At 37.8% G+C, this 18,962-nt stretch overlaps 1 non-coding gene across 1 annotated transcript; it reads left to right on the top strand.

Moving 5' to 3' along the window:
- Nucleotides 1–349: 349 nt before the first annotated feature.
- Nucleotides 350–479, top strand: LOC115065279. The gene has a single exon (XR_003845070.1). It is a non-coding gene; the product is annotated as a small nucleolar RNA SNORA17 (small nucleolar RNA).
- Nucleotides 480–18,962: the final 18,483 nt, after the last annotated feature.

Below are 18,962 nucleotides of genomic sequence, written 5' to 3'. Positions count from 1 at the left end.
TGAGAATTTAGGTGATATGTCCTCCTGTATCTCCTCTTTTGCCACATTTGAGAAGATAATTGTAGTAATAGCAATTGTCCAGGAAGGACCATGCTCACTCAAAACTGCATTAAATAATCTTACGATAGGCCCCTGTGTACAGTTAAGTAGTAGCAATAGCATCATAGATGTAGCTTTGACTCCAGTCCTTAACCCACAGTATTTGTTTTGAGGATGATTCCATGTTCTTGTTACTTCTTCTGATAATCCATAACGACCTTTACTAATTTCTACTTATACATAACACTGAGAAGCAGCCTAGAACGCGTGTCAGAGAAGAGCTGTTGTCTCTATAATGAATGCACTTCAACCTGCCCCTATACATTGCAGTTGGGGCTGGTATGTCACATGGGCACCAGTAGGTGCTATAGAGGAGAGAAGTCATGTCTACACTCCGTGTTCTGACCTATGAATATCTGAATGCTTAGTAGCCTAACATCCACTGAGAACAGCAAGACCGAGCTGACCACCAGTCTAGCACCATGCAGGTGGTGTTCCCTGCAGGTCCCAAGAGCTCTTAAGAATGGGAACAAGCTAGAGACTATAAGAATTCCTCCAGTAACTGAGGGCACTAGATGGAAATGAGCCTGGGACAGACAATTCATTGTAATAAATATTTACAAGCAAAGAAATGTAGAGAAAAGATATGCTGTGGGACCCACAATGATACACACTACACTTCCACAACAATTTTTTTTTCTTTGTTGGGGGTGGGTACTAGGAGAGGGTAAGATGAGTGGGATTGAAGTGCATGATGGAAAATTCACAAAGAACCAATTAAAACTTAAAAAAAAGAAAGAGAAAAAAATTCGCCAACCCCTACCCATCCCCCAATAAAAAAGAAGCATGCTTGAGACTGACCATATGATCCAAGGGGCTATGAGAAATTAGATCAGGGAATCAAGGCAGAAATCTGGAAGCAGGAGCTGAGACAGAGGCCATGGGGGAGAACTGTTTATGGGCTTACTCCTCATAGGTTCTGGGGTGGGCCCAGGACCACCTTCCCAGGGATGTCACTACCAGAAGTAGGCACTCCCACAACAATCATCAATCAAAAAAGTTCCCATAGGCTTGCCTGGGTCCAATCTGGGAGGGATATTTTCTGTCCTTGTTCATGATATCTATAGCTCTCTCTCTATTATTAGGTGCATATGCTTTTATGTACCTAATAATATGCATATGATTGATATTTCTTCTTGGTTAATTTATCCTTTTATCTCCAGGAAATCATACACAAAAATATGATTCTATTAATGTTTTCTTTTTATTAGATATTTGCTTCATTTACATTTCAAATGATATCCCCAAAGCCCCCAATACCCTCCCCCCACAATGCTCCCCAACCCACCTACTCCTGCATCCTGTCCCTGGCATTCCCCTGTACTGGGGCATATGATCTTCACAAGACCAAGGGCCTCTCCTTCCATTGATGGCCCACTAGGCCATCCTCTGCTACATATGCAACTAGAGACACATCTCTGGGGGTACTGGTTAGTTCATATTGTTCCTCCTATAGGGCTGCAGACCCCTTCAGCCCCTTGGGTACATTCTCTAGCGCCTTTCATTGGGGCCTTGTGTCCCATGCAATAGATGACTGTTAGAATCTACTTCTATATTTGCCAGGCACTGGCATAGCCTCACAAGAGAGAGCTATATCAGGGTCCTGTCAGCAAAATCTTTCTGGTATATGCAATGATGTCTGGGTTTGGTGGTTGTATATGGGATGGATCACCAGGTGGGGCAGTCTCTGGATGGTCCTTCCTTCCATCTCAGCTCTGAATTTTGTCTCTGTAACTCCTTCCATGGGTATTTTGTTCCCCATTCTAAGAACGAGCCAAGTGTCCACACTTTGGTCTTCCTTCTTGAGTTTCATGTGTTTTGCAAATTGTATCTTGGATATTCTAAGTTTCTGGTCTAATATCTTCTTATCAGTGAGTGTATATCATGTGTGTTCTTTTGTTATTGGTTTACCTTGCTCAGGATGATGTTCTCCAGATGCATCTATTTGCCTAAAAATTTCATGAATTCATTGTTTTTAGTAGCTGAGTAGTACTCCATTGTGTAAATGTATCACATTTTCTGTATTCATTCCTCTGCTGAGGGACATCTGGGTTCTTTCCAGCTTCTGGCTATTATAAATATGCTGCTATGAACATAGTGGAACATGTGTCCTTATTAGAAGTTGGAATATCTTCTGGGTATATGCCCAGGAGAGGAATTGCTGGATCTCCCAGTAGTACTATGTCCAATTTTCTGAGGAACCACCAAACAGATTTCCAGAGTGGTTGTACCAGCTTGCAATCCCACCAACAATGGAGGAGTGTTCCTCTTTTTCCACATCCTTGCCAGCATCTGCTGTCACCTGTATTTTTGATCTTAGCCATTCTGACTGGTATGAGTTGGAATCTCAGGGTTGTTTTGATTTGCATTTCCCTGATTAAGAATTTTAAACATTTTTTTTTCAGGTGCTTCTCAGCCATTCAGTATTCCTCAGTTGAGAATTCTTTATTTAGCTCTGTACCCCATTGTTTAATAGGGTTATTTGATTTTCTACAGTCATGATCCTATTTCTAGGAGGTAGTTGTCTTGAGATGCATTTTGTATTGTTTCAATATATTCACATCAGCTATCAATTCTTATCAGTTGTATAATGTAGATTTTCTTATCCTTACGCTTTAACCTACTGACATCACATTTTTATAGTAAGCAAATTCTGCATAAACAACACATCACTGAGACTTGGTTTTGTTATTTATTTTAAACCAGTAGCACAATCTCTACTTTTAAATTGAAGTATTAGGTCTATTTTCCTTAAATAGCATAATTAACACTAAGCATGTAATTATTCTGATTTGCTTTAGACGAATAATTGCAAAGGTTAATTCTGATGACATCCTTCTTATACTTAGTGTTTGTACTTTATGAAAAATTATAGCTTTGCCAATACAGGATTCTGTCAACCTCCTCTTGCTTGTTTTGCTACTACAATCCTATAATTTAAGGGTTTTACATCTATATATGTCATAGTCTTCACAACCCACATATATAATCCATACATCCTTCTTTAATTATGGCTTTAGGTACTACATCCACTCCAGTAGTGACTTGCTTGACAGGTTTAGGAACCTGGAAGCAGTCCCAAAGCAAAGATTTTCACAGAAACTTAGTGTCCTGGAGCTGTGGCATCCCATAGCACGTATGCTCCAATTTTGTCCTTGTGAATGGATCTGCGTGTTTTCTTTCAGTATTGTTTTGTTATAGGTGCCTCCAAGCAATAACTTGCCAAATACCTAAGCAAAATCGAACTTGCTTCCTGGCCTTCACCTAGATAGTCCTTGAGCCTACCCTGGACTTGGAATTCATTAAGAATGTTGCCTATTCAGTGACATTCAGAATTGCCTCTAGTATTGTATGAGAGATAGTGAAAGAAATCATGCATTACTATCTACTACATAAAGTTAGAAATCTCAGGGCAAGCTTAGCAACCTAAGTTTAGAATTCTTATTATAGTTATGTATGGCAGACTACATTACTTATTAGTAGAAAATTCCCCCCACACTGTCACTCAGAATAAAAGCCAAGTTGCTCCCATATACAGGAATTACAATGGTTTAGGAAGTAGATCAGGCTGTGGTTTTAGCGTATTGCATTATTCACGAGAAGATTAGCTAGAGTGTAACTCCCTAATTAGAACCATGACTTGGGCATGCCCTTGCCCTGAGAGTGTAAAGACTTCACACCTGGCTTCTAAGAATATAACTGACCTTAGATAGAACTGACTTTGTCTCAGTTGTTTTATTGCCCAGTTCCTTCCAGTCTTTGTGTTTGTATTCCTTTGTTTTGTGTTAGAGTCATTAAGCATCCTGTAACCTCATTGTATCCTGCCCATGTGTCACCTAATTTCCCTATTTTCTTCAGTATAAAAAGGAGCAGGGGCAGGGGTGGGGTATAGGGAACTTTTGGGATAGCATTTGAAATGTAAATAAAGAAAATTAAAAAAAAAGTTTGATGCTCAATTTGACATTACATTCAGATCCACACTCCCTTGTGTCGAGTCTGTCACCCCATCCTCACCAACTCCATGTCCACCTGCCAGAACCCCTCATTCCCATGGATCGGGGGGGGGGCATTGAGCCCAGTCTGTGGCATTTAGGTTCCTCAGTTTTACCTGCAGTTGACTGAGCTCTAATAATCATAAGGTTAAAACATGAAAATGTGTCCATTGATTGAGGTTTTGAATCAACATCATGTAAATTGATGAGATTGTTCACAATGATCTGGGGAAACATGGTATTCTCAAATAACTCTAGTTTGTGTCAAATAGATGAAAAAACTACCCAGCATAATAGGTTTTTTCCTAGATTCTTCATCTGTTCAGCATCATTTAATTTGAATCCTTCACAACACACACACACACACACACACACACACACACACACACACACCAGTTTAAAATTCAATCTTTGATACTAACATTTGAGTCATCTTAAGCATTTTTTTCTGTTATCTACTTTTGCTTTTAACTGTGAGTCCAGTTTTCCTTTATTCATTTCACACTGATAGTACTTTAGTTAACATTCACACACTGTCAACTATGTACAATTATGGGCCATAGCATCCTTTTGCAGGTTAGTGTTTTCCTGGGAGGATATAAACAAATGCCCATTCACTCCAGACAGCACACTGGTTAGAAACTTAACCAGCAATTCTACCCAGGTCTAGCTTAATGTACCAGTGAATGTACTTGAACTGTTTTCTACACTGTTATTGTAAGCTTCCTTTTAGAAGTATAGGTCATTCAAGGGCAACTGTCTCACCAACAGCCCACTCCAACATTGGTGGCAACTTAAGAAGTCTGCATCCTCTAGTTCTCTGTACATCTCTAAAGCTGTTCTTAGTCTGACTCTCATCTCAGCCACTGTGTACTCACAGCATCTTTCAAGACCTTGAGGAGGAGCTTTAAGTGTTTTGTACCTTTAGAGCTTCCTGAAGTTAACAAGTTTTGGCAACCTTCCAAAACCTGTGCATCTCCTTCTCTTTCTAGGAGAGAATGGTTAAATTGTCTCGAACTCGTGTGGTTTTCATTCTATAATTTTCTAGACAGGGACTTACTTTGGCCTTCATCTTAGAATGAACATTTAGTCCTGAGGATATTATCATCATTTCCGTGTCATAGTCCTTCTGAGGTTTCAATTAAGGATCCTCATTTGAAAGATTTAAATGTCAATTCTGTCAGCATTACGGTTTGCAGGAAATCTTTGCAGCTTAGCATTTCCGAGTGCAAACTGATTTGCTCCTGTGTGTTCGTTAGATGTTCTCCTGTGCATGCGTAGTTTAATTTATTCATGAATGTGAGAGAAATTTCATGGAGTTTTAGGACTTGCCTTTTTTAAAGAGACAGTCCTCTTAATTTCTAGTTGCCTGGGAGTCTTGGACATTGAATTCAAAGTTTTAAATGGTTACGACTATGAGTTTATGCTTTAGTTTTATTCCTTGCATAATACAACTTAATTTTAAAATGATAGATATGAGTGTTAATATCAGATTCATCTGAATATCATTTATTGCAAGGCGCCAAAAAAAATACTGAACCTGTAAGTAAAAGCAGTCACCTAAGAACGATGCTTATTTAGTCCAAAGCTGACTCATTTCAAAGAGCAGACTCCAGAATTACAAAGAAAACAGGATATCTAAAACAATCCCGAACAATGAAATAGCTGCTGGAGTTATTGCCATCCCATATTTCAAGTAGTATTACAGAGCTTTCATAATAAGCAGCATGGTACTGACACTAAAATAGATATATTGATCAACAGACTCAAATTGAAAATCCTGACATAATTCCACCACCTAAACACAGCAGGTTATTTGTTTGGTTGGCTGGGTTTTGTTACTGTGGTGGGGGTTGTTGTTGTTGCTGCTGCTGCTGTTTGTATGTATGTATGTATGTATGTATGTATGTATGTATGTATGTATGCATATGTGTATGTTTGTTTGTTTTGCCAAAGAAGTAAAAATTACATAGTGGAGAAAAGACAGCATTTCAAACAATGTTTCTGGTCAAACTGCATAGCAGTGTGTAGAATAATAAAAACAGGCTCTTGTCTATCTATTGGCACATTCCTCAATTCTAAATGCATCAAAGAACTCAGCATAAGACCAGATACTCTGAATCTAATAGAAGAGAAAGTAGAGGAATAGGCTTGAATTTACAGGCACAGGGAAGAACTGTCTGAGCAAGACATTGAAAGCACAGGCCTTACGATAAACAATTAAAAACTGGAATTTCATGAAACTCAAAAGCTGATATGGCAAAGGACACTGTCATTTGAACAAAGCTGCTCCATAATAAATTGAAAAGGATCTTTACCACTTACGCATCTGATATAGGGTTAGTGTCTAGAATATAAAAAGAATTTTAAAATACTACTAAATATCAAGAAAACAAACAACCCAATTAAAAATTAGGTACTTAGAGTCCATAAAGATGAAACACAAATGGCTGAGAAAATGTTTTTTAAATGTTCAACTTCTTACTCATCAGGGAAATGAAAATTAAAGTTACTTTGAGATTTCAATTTACTGTAGTCAGAGTGGCAAATTCAATAAAATAAATGACAAAATATGCTGGCAAGAATGTGGAATATAGACGAAGTTTAATCTAGAAACATGGCTATTCTGGCAAGGAATCACATCCAAAGAATTAGATCTGTGTGATCCAGCTGGAACACAAACACTGGAACACAAACACTTAGTACTTACCTTTAATCACTCTGTCTAGAATACAGACAGTTCCTTGGTATACACCTTTAATCCCAAACAAGGTAAAGTTAGTTCATCTAAGGAGCCAGCCATGTTTGAAAGTGACATCTAATCTAATTGAGGGGAAGACAATGTGACAAATCAGAGAAAGTTTTGACAGAATGAGTCAGAGATAAGATATGGCCATGTCTCATGAAAACAGACAGAAAAGTGAAACAACTTAAGAGGGCAAGAGAGAAAAAGAGAGGGGAGAAGGGAGAGGGGAGGGGAGGAGAGGGGAGGGAGAGAGAAGAGAGAAGAGAGAAGAGAGAAGAGAGAAGAGAGAAGAGAGAAGAGAGAAGAGAGAAGAGAGAAGAGAGAAGAGAGGAGCCAGTTCCACTAGGACAATTTTACAGAGACAGCGCTGAAGACAGAATGATCCAGAGAATAAGAAGGAGGCAGAAGGTTAGAAGAAATGGCCAGTTAGTTTGAAGTCAAGCAGAGCAGTTCAGTGAGAAACCAAGAGAAGGTAGATTGAATCAGTCAGCCTGGGGGAAGAGTTTGAGCCAGAATAGCTGAGTTGAACCAGCCAGCTAGAGTTCAGAAGTACTAGAAGGGGCAAGCTATTCAGCAGTAAACCTTTGGAACAATAGTTACATCTGGCGAATAAAAGTTACATTTACAGTGGGCAAACAAAAATACTTGTTCATTGCTTGTGGAACTGTGAACTTGCAAAGACATCATGTAAATCAAAATGCTGATTCCCCAGGAAGCTGAATATTGATCGATCTACATCAGATATACTATTCTTTGGCATGTTCACAAAGGATTTAGCATTCTACTACAAAGAGAATTGTGCATCCATGTTCATTGTTGCTCTATTTATAGTAGTCAGATTTGGAAACAGCCTACATGTCCACCAACTGATGAATGGATAATAAAATTGCTAGGTGGGAATCTTTATATATTGATCAGTGCTAAATAGTAAATGAGGGGTCATTGACATAATTCATAAAGCAACTGATTTAAAAACAGGTACGCTTGATCTAAAACATCGTAAGGACTTAAAGGTATAATTCCTAACTTTTCCTGATGTCACCCAGTAAAGAATTCTTACCAACAACAGTTAATTCTTTTCCTTCTCGTACATCTCAAGAGCAATCATACAAGTATTCTTTTCTTGTGGATTTTATGATTCGGGTCTATCTGAGAGATCAAAGCATAAAAGTCACTACGTTTTCATCCAACAAAACTTCAGGGTCTGATGGACACTCACAGAAAGAGAATCCAAGAAGAGGTTAATAGAATCATGGAACAGGCCATATTCATTTAACAAAGTAAAAATCTGGACAGTAAAGGCTGGATCTGTCCTCTAGCCAGGGAGCAACGGAAACAAAGTGCAACCCAAGTGTCCTTCCTTAGCTGATTCCTCAGCCACATTCCACCCAGCTCAATGAAGGTGGTCTCATTCCATCCCTCAGACTGCCTCAAATAATTAAAACTCACTAACCCTCCATAAACACACCTACATAGTCACTACTTACTTACCTTTGTAGAGTCACTTAATTTCCAAGGATGATATATTATTCTCTAAGCACCTCTTTTCTAAATTTAGAGTTTTACAGGAGCAATATTTCTTTAACCCAGAAAGCATTACAAATTATCCAATTACATCATTTTAAACAGCCATCCAGTTAAATATAGATCACTAGTGCCCTCTAGTGGCGACACTTGTTGGAATCCCTCAAACTGCAAAGATTGAAATGGTGTCAAGACAAAGTTTTGGATAACAGAAAAATATCATTGATAGATACACAAACACTTTATTAATATAAAAGGAGGCAAACATAATTGACTTCTAATACTTCCTCTGAATTTTTCTAAAATGTATCATTTTTAAAAATAAGATGTGGAAACAACATCTCAGGTTCAATTCAACGTTGCTCCTTAATTTTAAGTAGTGATATTTATCATTCCACTCTTTGTAAAATATGTCAAAAATGATATAACTTATGAGCATAAATTGACAATACTTCAACAATATTCAGAATTCAATTATTTATGTATATTTTCAGATTGACCTGTGAATTTAAAGAGAGGCCATAGCAGTGATTATTTGTTTTCTAAACAAGTGCTTCCAGGGACTGGAGAGATGGTTCATTGGTTAAGACTGCTGGCTGCTCTTCCAGAGGAATGGGGTTCAATTCCCAGGACCTACAAGTTAGCTTACAACTGCCTGTCACTCCAGGTCTAGGGGATACAACAGCTCCCACACAGACATACATGCAGGCAAAATACTAATGCACATAAAATAAATGTTTCCACTTTAGGAGGTTGATAGAGAAAGTGGGGAGAACCCATAATACTACCCAGTGTACTCTAGTACATAAGCATGATAACTTCAAGTTTTCAATCCTTATTGATTTTAGAAAATAGCTACACATTTTGCATGTATAAGCCTATAAATATTGACTCTTCCTAGAATGCCCAGTGAAATCACTTTATGATTCATATTTTTTACATTTTATGAAAATGTGGTAGCTTGGCTTATGGCATAAAGCCACATCAGTGATGTATTTGACAGCTTAGTATTAATTAATCAATTAATTTAGCCAAAGTTGTACTTTCTAAAAGGTCATTTTGCAGTATCTTCTCATTTCTCATTACCTCCATCTACCTCAATAGAATTTCTTTTCAAGATTATTTTCAGTGAAATAAAAGCCTCTATCAAATACATGGTGGATATTTATCAAATTTATCTGTGTGTGTCTGTGTGTGTCTGTGTGTGTGTGTGTGTGTGTGTGAGAGAGAGAGAGAGAGAGAGAGAGAGAAAGAGAGAGAGAGTCCATGCATATGCAATCATATCTTGCAAAATTTAATTTTAACTATTTCTAAACCACAATTAATTATAAGCATGCATATTAAAAGCATTATTATGTTTGAAAATCCTACTTTTATGATGTCAGTAGCGACATAAACTCTCACTGAAATGATATTGACATATTTTGAAAAGGATTATTGGCAATAAAATAAATATTTTTAATAATTTCATACACGAGTATAATGAATTTTGATCAAATATATTTTCTTATTCCCTTTCTTCTAGTTACTCTCCTGAGCTCCACCCACTTTTCACTACAGGATCATGGCCCAAGAGGGCTACAGGCCAGGGAGGCCAGGACGGAATATAGATTTTAGTAAGTAAGTAATAATTCAGGAATATTGGAGAGGAGAGTATGCTAGCCTAGCCATATGGAGGTTTGAGAGGGGTCTCCACCATTGAGCTGCTTAGGGAATATTAAATATAAGGTTACAGGTGTGTCTTTCATCCAAGAATCCACAACATTGGGGCAGTAGAGCAGATTAATTCACTACTGCTACAATTCCCTTTTTATTCTCCGTTTTTAAAACGCAGAGTCCATTTAGTGCTGCGGTGTGCACGAGGATAGAGAAAAGGTGTCTCAGAAAAAAAAAAAAAAAAAAGATGAAGAAAGGTGAAGCCACAGCACTGATAGATGCTAGATGTCTACAATTGCTTCTGCTGCTGTTCTTAGCACATAATAAAATTAACTGCCTTGGAGGGTCGCTTGTTGACACTGCCTAGGACTGAAGGAGTTGGGGCTGATGAGATGGCTCAGCAAGTAAAAGCACTGACTGCTCTCCCGAAGAACGCCCTCTTTTGGTGGGTCTGTAGCAAGCTGGGCCGACCAGAGCCAGCAGAGGTCCTAAAATTCAATTCCCAACAACCACAGGAGGGCTCACAGCCATCTGTTCAGCTACAAGTGTACCCATATACATAAAATAAATAAATAAATCTTTTAAAAGAAGGGGGAAGGGAGTACACGAATCTTCAGCTCTTCTTGTCATTTTTGCTGTATGGGAGAAGAGACAAATCACTTCTATGAAGACTTCGCTTGCGAAATAGATAAAACAACAAGAACAACAACATCATCAACAACAAAACAAAACCTAGTGAAGCCCTATAAAACCTTTTCAGTTCCTGGACTTATGTCAAACTCAATGCTTTATTTATCAAGAAAACAATCATTTATGTACTTAGTTTTTCCTAAGATGTTACCATAACAAAGGAATAGATGAAATTGACAAACTGAATTTAAACCTAAGAATGTAGTCAGAGCAAATTACAGCAATATTGATGTTCTGAATTTCCCCACAAAGGTGTTAAATTGTCAAGTTGTAACATTACTTAACTGACAAATAGAAGCAGAGTACACAAATATGTTAGTGTTCCATTTATTGTATGATTATAACTGCTACAGAAATTAAAGTACTATATTAAGGAGTTATCTTGGTAACAGGCTAACTTTTATTCAGTAGCATATATATGTTTAAAAATAAGGAAAATTCATGTAAGCAACCTAGAGCACCTTAAATATCTTCTATATATTAATGAAAGATTTACTTATAATGGTTAAATACTTTCCTGTTACCTAGATAACAAATTCAGTAATATGTAGTGGCAGAAACATCAGTAAAAGCTTAAATTTATGAAGCGCTAAGTGATACTTACTATTTTAATACATTTCTCTTTACTGTGTTGCGTTAACCCCATGATGTGGTACACAGTTGAACGAATTAATGTTTAGTGAGTTCCTGTGGTCAAAAGGTTTGCTTTTGTTAGGTGATAGAGATCATAGACACAATTCAAACATGACAAATGGCAAATATTATGTCTCCAACATCTCATAACCATTGTACACTAGAAGTCCTGATTTAAAGGGAGCATGTTTGATAACTGAGATTAAGCAGGTACTCTTGATGACAAAGAAATAACTGGTAGTTAGGCAACTATATCATCTATAACGTTCTGAGCATTCTGGAAAAGACGGAACTGGGCCCAACTCTCAGCGTCTTCATCCACATGCACGCATACCAGTCCCTCAGTTTAAAACGAGGAAATCCAGGCTGCACAGATTGTTACCACCTATATAACCTTAGATTCATAAATCCCACCACACAATAACACCGTGACCTTAATTTTTTAAATTCCTCCATTTTCTCTCTCTCTCTCTCTCTCAACCAATCACCATCTACTTACCTGTAAACATTTAGCTTTTATTAGGTATTTCTTCATCGACCAGATGTTCAAAGTTAGATATATGGTGAGCAATCGATCATACATAGTAGAGGTATATGGTATATCAACAATGATAAAGCATTGATTAGGTAAGTATCTACATTAGTATATGTAAGTCCCCCACCTGTAGAGGGAGAAAGTGGAGAAGCTTACATTTTTTAAAGGCCCCAGAGTATTATGTGCTTGGACTTACATAGATGGTTAGTAATAGTCTCTGCAGCTGTTGCTGTAGGTAATAATCCATTCTCATCACCAGGCGGCTGCGTCACGTGTTCCTTAGTACCCACCCGATGCTCTGGATTCTCGAATGAAAGATATACATGCATATACATGGATATTATTATCTATTTTAATATGCCTTAAACAGCATGATGGCTGGCCCACTCCAAAACTTCCACGTTGCTAACACCTCCCCTCTGATACTCCTAGACCCAGTGAGGGAGGGGCGATCTGAGGCAACTCTTACCCGGCTCTTACATGGTTGGTATTATGTCTTCTGCTGCTCTCAAGCCTACTGCATCTTATTCCTTTCCTTGCTATGGCGATTCTCCTTCCTTACCCGGGAACCACAAAGTCCCGCCTCTATCTCCCTGTTCAGCCATTTAGCTGCTGGCAACTTTATTTTCCAATCAAAGCCAACCAGGGGCAGAGATCCTCTGTGCCTTACATGCAGACATGTGGTTCCGCATAATTTGGGGGAGCTGAATTAACACAAGCAGCATTAGACCCAATCCACAACATGTAGCCTGAGTTTTCTCATTAGTAAATGGAAAGATTGATCTGTGTACATGTAGAAGAATTTCATTTCCAGAATGCTCAGACAGTTATAACTGATACGATTGCCTAGCCAGTCCATGTGTTTCCCAGTAGCACTGGCGAACTTGTGTCACTAATTGAGTTCTTATCACTGATGTCAGCAGCAGTGACGTTGCTTCCAGGCCTGGCCCCTCAAACCTTCAGAGAACCTTGATATTCCCAGGTCTCTTCTCACCAACTGAAAGAAACATATATCTGAACCTGGCTCCACGCAAGCAAATGAGGACAAATCTTAAGGTATAATCCAGAAGCAGAGTCGGAAAGCCAGGTCCTAAAGTATTGCCTGGAGCACAGCTGTCCGCCAGCCCAGAAGGCTCTACTCAGACTCCCATGTGAGGAAAACATACGCTTTCATTTTCTCTAAGCTGCTAAACCTTGCTTCTTCACAACAGTAGTTTCCTGTAAGTGGTATGTTATATACTTTTTATCATAGACTATTTCATATTTTCTTATTGAAAGAAGTTCTGTGGCGCATCTTCCAGTTCATGCAAGAAGTAGGCAAGTCTTCAGATTGTTGCATACTTTATAATGACAGAAATATCATCTTTCCTGAGATATCACTGTCCCTAGTGTCTGCCAGTGATAAGAATCAAAACTAGTCAATGCTGTTTCACGAAGGTATACATCCATAACCCAGGTCCATCTTAAAATGCACATGTTTGTAACTACTCAATAACTAGTTACATTGTAACTATGGATAAGGGAACTCAGAAAAATGTGTCCCATGTAGTTCTCATTCCCCATGTGTTTCCAGTCTAGTTAAAGAGATAAAACAGCATATTTGACTTTAGATACAGATATAAAATGCTTTCACAGGAAAAAATGGAATACCTACCGATATAAATTTTGAAAAAATATTCAGAATAGGAATATTTTATTTAGATTTTGATTTGAAGTCGAAAACCTAAGTCAAAGGTGAAAACAGAGATAAACTATATACAGTTAATAAATACTGGTACAATTGATAAGGAAAGAAGTAAGAAACTGGACCTAACAGAAACAAAAATTAAATTTGGGATGATCAGCATTTTGATAATATCTAAGACTTTAGAGTGGGCCCAAGAGGGGTGGTGGTAGATGTTAATAATTAGTAATATTTCCAAAAGATTTTTCAGATTAAAAGAAATATCACTATGTCAAGTATGTGGTTTCGGTGATAAAAAAGATACTAATTTTATAGAAATATTAAATATAAACAGATGTTGATAAAATTTAGCAAGGGTTGTGCTAGTTAGTTTTGATCAATATGATTCCAGATAAAGTCTTCTGGGATAGGGGAGCCTCAAATGAGAAAATATGTCTATCGGATTGGACTACAGACAGGCTGTGCATTAATCTCAATTAAGGACTGATGTAGCCGGGCATGGTAGTGCGCGCATAGCTTTAATCCCAGCACTCAGGAGGCAGGGGCAGGCGGATTTCTGAGTCCGAGGCCAGCCTGGTCTACAAAGTGAGTTCCAGGACAGCCAGGGCTATACAGAGAAACCCTGTCTCGAAAACAAAACAAAACAAAACAAAAACAAAAAAACAAAAAGGATTGATGTGAGACCATAGGTGGTGGTCCTTCTGGCAGGCAGCACTGGTTGTAAAGGAAACTCACTGAAAAGGTAATGAAGAGCAAGCCAGTAAGCAGTGTTCTTCCATGCTGCTGCTCTAGTTCCTACCTCCAGGCTTCTGCCTTGGAGCCCCTCAGGGGCAGATGGCAGTGGACCCTTTCCTCCCTGAGTTGCTCTTGATCAGACTGTGCTTTATCACAGCACAAGTTAGGTCAGCAGATGACAATGTGGAGAGATTGAATTCACATGTGCACACAGCTGCTGGTGGGAAGTGTAAAGCAATGCGTGAGGACAACTCTATAAAAAAAAAAAAAAACCTAGAGCTTCTACATGACCCAGAGTCCCACTCCTGGGAATAGGGCATAAAAGAAATGCATGCATAACAGCCCGAAAACGTGTACATGGATGCTTATCTCTGTATTCCTCAACAGAATAAAAGGGTAGAAATTATCTTAGTTTCTATCAGCTGTTAAATGGGCAAATAAAGTGTGGCATGTCCATCTTATGGTATAATTCTTCAGCAATATAAAAAGCAATGAAGTACTTATGCATGCTACACTGCCAATGAGCCTAGGAAAGATTATGCTAACAAATAGAGTCAGTCACAGAGGGAAATGTCCTATTTATGTGAAATGTCCTTAATATGTTGATCATTGAGGCAGAAAGTAGTTTTTTTTTTCCTAGTGTTAGGATGAGTAGAAGGCTATTGGGTAGTCACTGATATGTTAAAGGTTAATTTGGGGAGTACTAACTGTTATAACTTGATTGCACTCATAACTGTACGGGTTTATGAATACACCAGACTGCAGATATGGACACTTTAAAAGAGTAAATTTTGTGACATGTGAACTATATCTTAGTAAGGTCATATTTAAACATTGCTTAGAATGAATACAATGAGGTAAGATGGCATCCTTGGAGTAATATATTTGCAAACATAGCTACTACACATCATGGGGTATACAGAACTCCTGTAAACTTAATGTTAAATTTTTTAGGAAAAACAAATAAAGTTCAAAATTATTTACTTATACTTCATTCATTGCATTTGTTTTAATGACATGTTATAGGCTCACCCATACAAAATGGAGAAGGAAATTAAGTCATTTATACAAACTCATACAGAAGTGTAAGGAAGGCAAGGGACTGTCACCATGCTATTACATCTGAGACAAAGGGAGAAGGGAGTGGGAATCATGGTAATTCCTTGCTTGAGAATCTGGGTAGATGATATTGACCATAAATGATAGCTCAAAGCACCAATAGCTCATCTGGTCTGATTGTTTTCCAGAACACAAGCAAGGTCTATGCACACTTCTGGTAATTTGAAAAACAAATAGGACACATCAGCGATTACCTTTAAGAACTTCAGAGATCATTTTTATTAGCTTATTAATTAAAAATGCATCTGATGTTTGGTACAGTAGCATAATCTATTAAATTTTGCAACATATATTTGCAGAATGTGTAGACATATGGCCATGATTTCCTTCCTTTGATGTCTGAGGCCACATCAACTCCATTCTCACACTGTTAAATCACCTTCTTATAAATACTCACTATGGAAGTATAATGAAACTTGGAGGCAAGGTCTGAGGGACAATTCTCAGAACTTGATTCCTGAAGCTGATATACCTTTTCTGTTCTTATAAAATTAATATTATATAATTACTGGGCATTAGCCCACCCTACTGAGCATATTTACTTCAGATCAACAAAGATATACAGTCTTCTAGTGAGTGATGCTAAACAAACAGACAAATGATTTCTTAATTCTTAATGATGATTCTATTAAAATACCTAAAATTATACTAAAGAAAACCAGAGCCCTAGAGATGGTCTTCCTCAATTGTCCTTTCTGCCAGAAGAAATGATAAAGGAATATCAGGCACAAGAAATCTCATAGTAGGTAAGTAGGCATATATTACTAACACCCTAAGGATCACTTTCAGAAAGTATCTAAATGAGAGGGAAAATAAGTACTTAAAAAGAGTGATGCCCTTGGCTTGGTCCTAATAGTCATAAAATAGACATGACCATAACTGCTTAAGTGATTGCATTTGTTAAGTGAGAATTGTATGTATTAAAGTATTAAAATATAGTACGTGTCTGTCTAACTGATATAAACATAAAGTCATAACCATATCTCATGCTACCAGTCTTAGTCAGGGTGTCTATTCCTGCACCAACATCATGACCAAAAAGCAAGTTGGGTAGGAAAGGGTTTATTACATTTCCACATTGTTGTTCATCACTAAAAGAAGTTGGGAATGGAAAGGAAGTTGGGACTGGAACTCAAGCAGGTTATGAAGCAGGAGCTGATACAGAGGCCATGGAGGGATGTTCTTTATTGGCTTGCTTCCCCTGGCTTGCTCAGTCTGCTCTCTTATAGAACCCAAGACTACCAGCCCAGAGATGGTTCCACCCACAAGGGGCCTTTCTCCCTTGATCACTAATTGAGAAAATGCCTTACAGCTGGGTCTCGTGGAGGCATTTCCCCAACTGAAGCTCCTTTCTCTGTGATACCTCCACCTGTGTCAAGTTGCACAAAACTAGTCAGTACACTACCTTTAGTCATTTATCCACCGTGGCAAATATTACTCCCTCCTCAAGATGTCACATATTAATCCCCATGCCCTTTAAATATGTTACATTATATGGAAAATGGAGAATTAAGATTGTAGATGGAATTAAGCATTCTAACCAACAGAAGCTAAAATAAAGGGTTTTGTGTTGGCTCATCCAGGTAGAAGATTAAGAGTCAAAGCAGAGACGCCTGTTGTGAGGAAGATTCAATGATGAATCAAGAACACTAGGAAAATCTGAGAATATGGCAAGGACACGTACGTGGTTTTCTTAGAGACTCCAGGCAGGAGTGCAGCTCAGTAAACCCTTGACTGTAGCCCAGTGAGATGAACTTAGACTTCTTACACTCATAAATGTAAGGTGATAAATATTTGACTTTAATCTACCAGCTTCTTGGAAATTGTATCTTACACTAGCAGTAGGAAATTAATCCGCACACTAAAATTAATCTAACTTTCCACAGCATCCCAGATACTGCACCTTCTATCTATAGCAGCAAATTATTCTGTTTCAGACATGACACCAACTCCCAAACATTATTTATTTATAAGATAAACATTGGAATTTAATATAAGGGAATATTTTTATAGATTTATTTGTCAAAATAATTACTATGACAGATATTACTAGACTTGATGAATACTTAAGTCATGATTATACAGTTTTTATAATTAATGTCAATTTATATACCAATTTAGAAGCAAAACATTTTTAAATCCTCAAATAGCACTTGAGATTTGGACAAGATTAATTTTTAAACGTTAAGGAGACAGACCTGTTATTTTCCGTGACTGGATCTCTGCTTTAAAAACTGACTATGTCAAGAAATGAGGAAATGTTTGACATTCCACTAACAGGTGTATTAATGATAGTGGGGGAAGTTAAGCTGTATCTCACTTTCTGCAGTTTCATCAAGATACTCAAAAAAACTTTGATACAAATGCCAGGCAGGCAAATTGAATTAGGAAAGTAGGGAAGTCTGAATACTGGTGAAATCAACACCTCCCTACAACTAGACAGAGGTAGTGCAGGCAGAGGAGGGTGAAAGGGTCAGCTAAAGATGAGCTTGCAAGGCCAGCAAGAAAGGAATTCTGGAGCCTTTTGAACCCTGCTTTGAAGATTCAAATGATGAATCAAACGATGATTCCTGGGAGAAAGTTATTAACAATGGAGACTAAAAGAAGAGGCAGACTCAAGAAATAATTGGGAGATAATCAACTTGCTTTAAATTTCAATAAAATAATTATAAAGGTAACTATAAACAAAAAGTAAGCTGTGTTTCCTATATATAAAGAAAAGGAGTGGGAAATTGGCATTCTTTAGAGAAATAGTCTCTGTGCACTTTTGAAGATTAGTTCTATTTTTAATTATGTATGTTTATATGCATAGATTTCTTCTTCCAGCCTCCACAAAAGAGTACAGCTCTGTATGTGCACATAAGTCCCAGTGCCTTCTGGTATTATCTGATATGATGATAACACAGTTTTGATCCATACCTAATGTCCTGAGAATCGCGCAAATGAATGATGTGAGTCTCAGCTTATGCCTAAAGGCTCATGAGATAGATTGCAGAAGTGGTGGACCCAGCTCAAGCCTGGAGACATCATATTTTTTCTGTCTTTTTCTTCTTTCTAGATCCACAGTAGATCAGAGAGTGCCCACACACATTTGTGAGGTTGTCCTCATTCAGTGTACTGAATCTAATGCTAATCTCTCCCAGAAATATTCTCACAGTCCTACCCACAAAGAGTGATTACAACATACATTGTAATCCCTGTCCATTTGAGCTGATGTAAAATTAGTCACCATAGCACAGTTGCTACATCCTTGTTGCCATTCCCATGCAACTGCTGTCTTCTACTTTACATCCTTAACACTCACTGATCTTAGCATGTTATTATCTTCCAACAGCAATATCCTTAACAGGAAGTAAATGGAAAAGGCCTCTATGAAGATATCTCTTTGTAGTTGAATCAAAGTTAAGACTCCCTTTAAGTTCCTGCTAATAAGGATTAAGTCCAGTGTCCATATTTTAAATGTAAGCAAATCTTAGAAAGAAGGCTCTTTTTAGGAGTGGCTTTCAACCTTCCTAATGCTATGACTCTTTAATACAGTTCCTCATGTTG

This window comes from Mus pahari, chromosome 13, assembly GCF_900095145.1.
Source record: "Mus pahari chromosome 13, PAHARI_EIJ_v1.1, whole genome shotgun sequence".
Taxonomy (NCBI): domain Eukaryota; kingdom Metazoa; phylum Chordata; class Mammalia; order Rodentia; family Muridae; genus Mus; species Mus pahari.
This window is presented reverse-complemented; position numbering and strand designations above follow the sequence as displayed.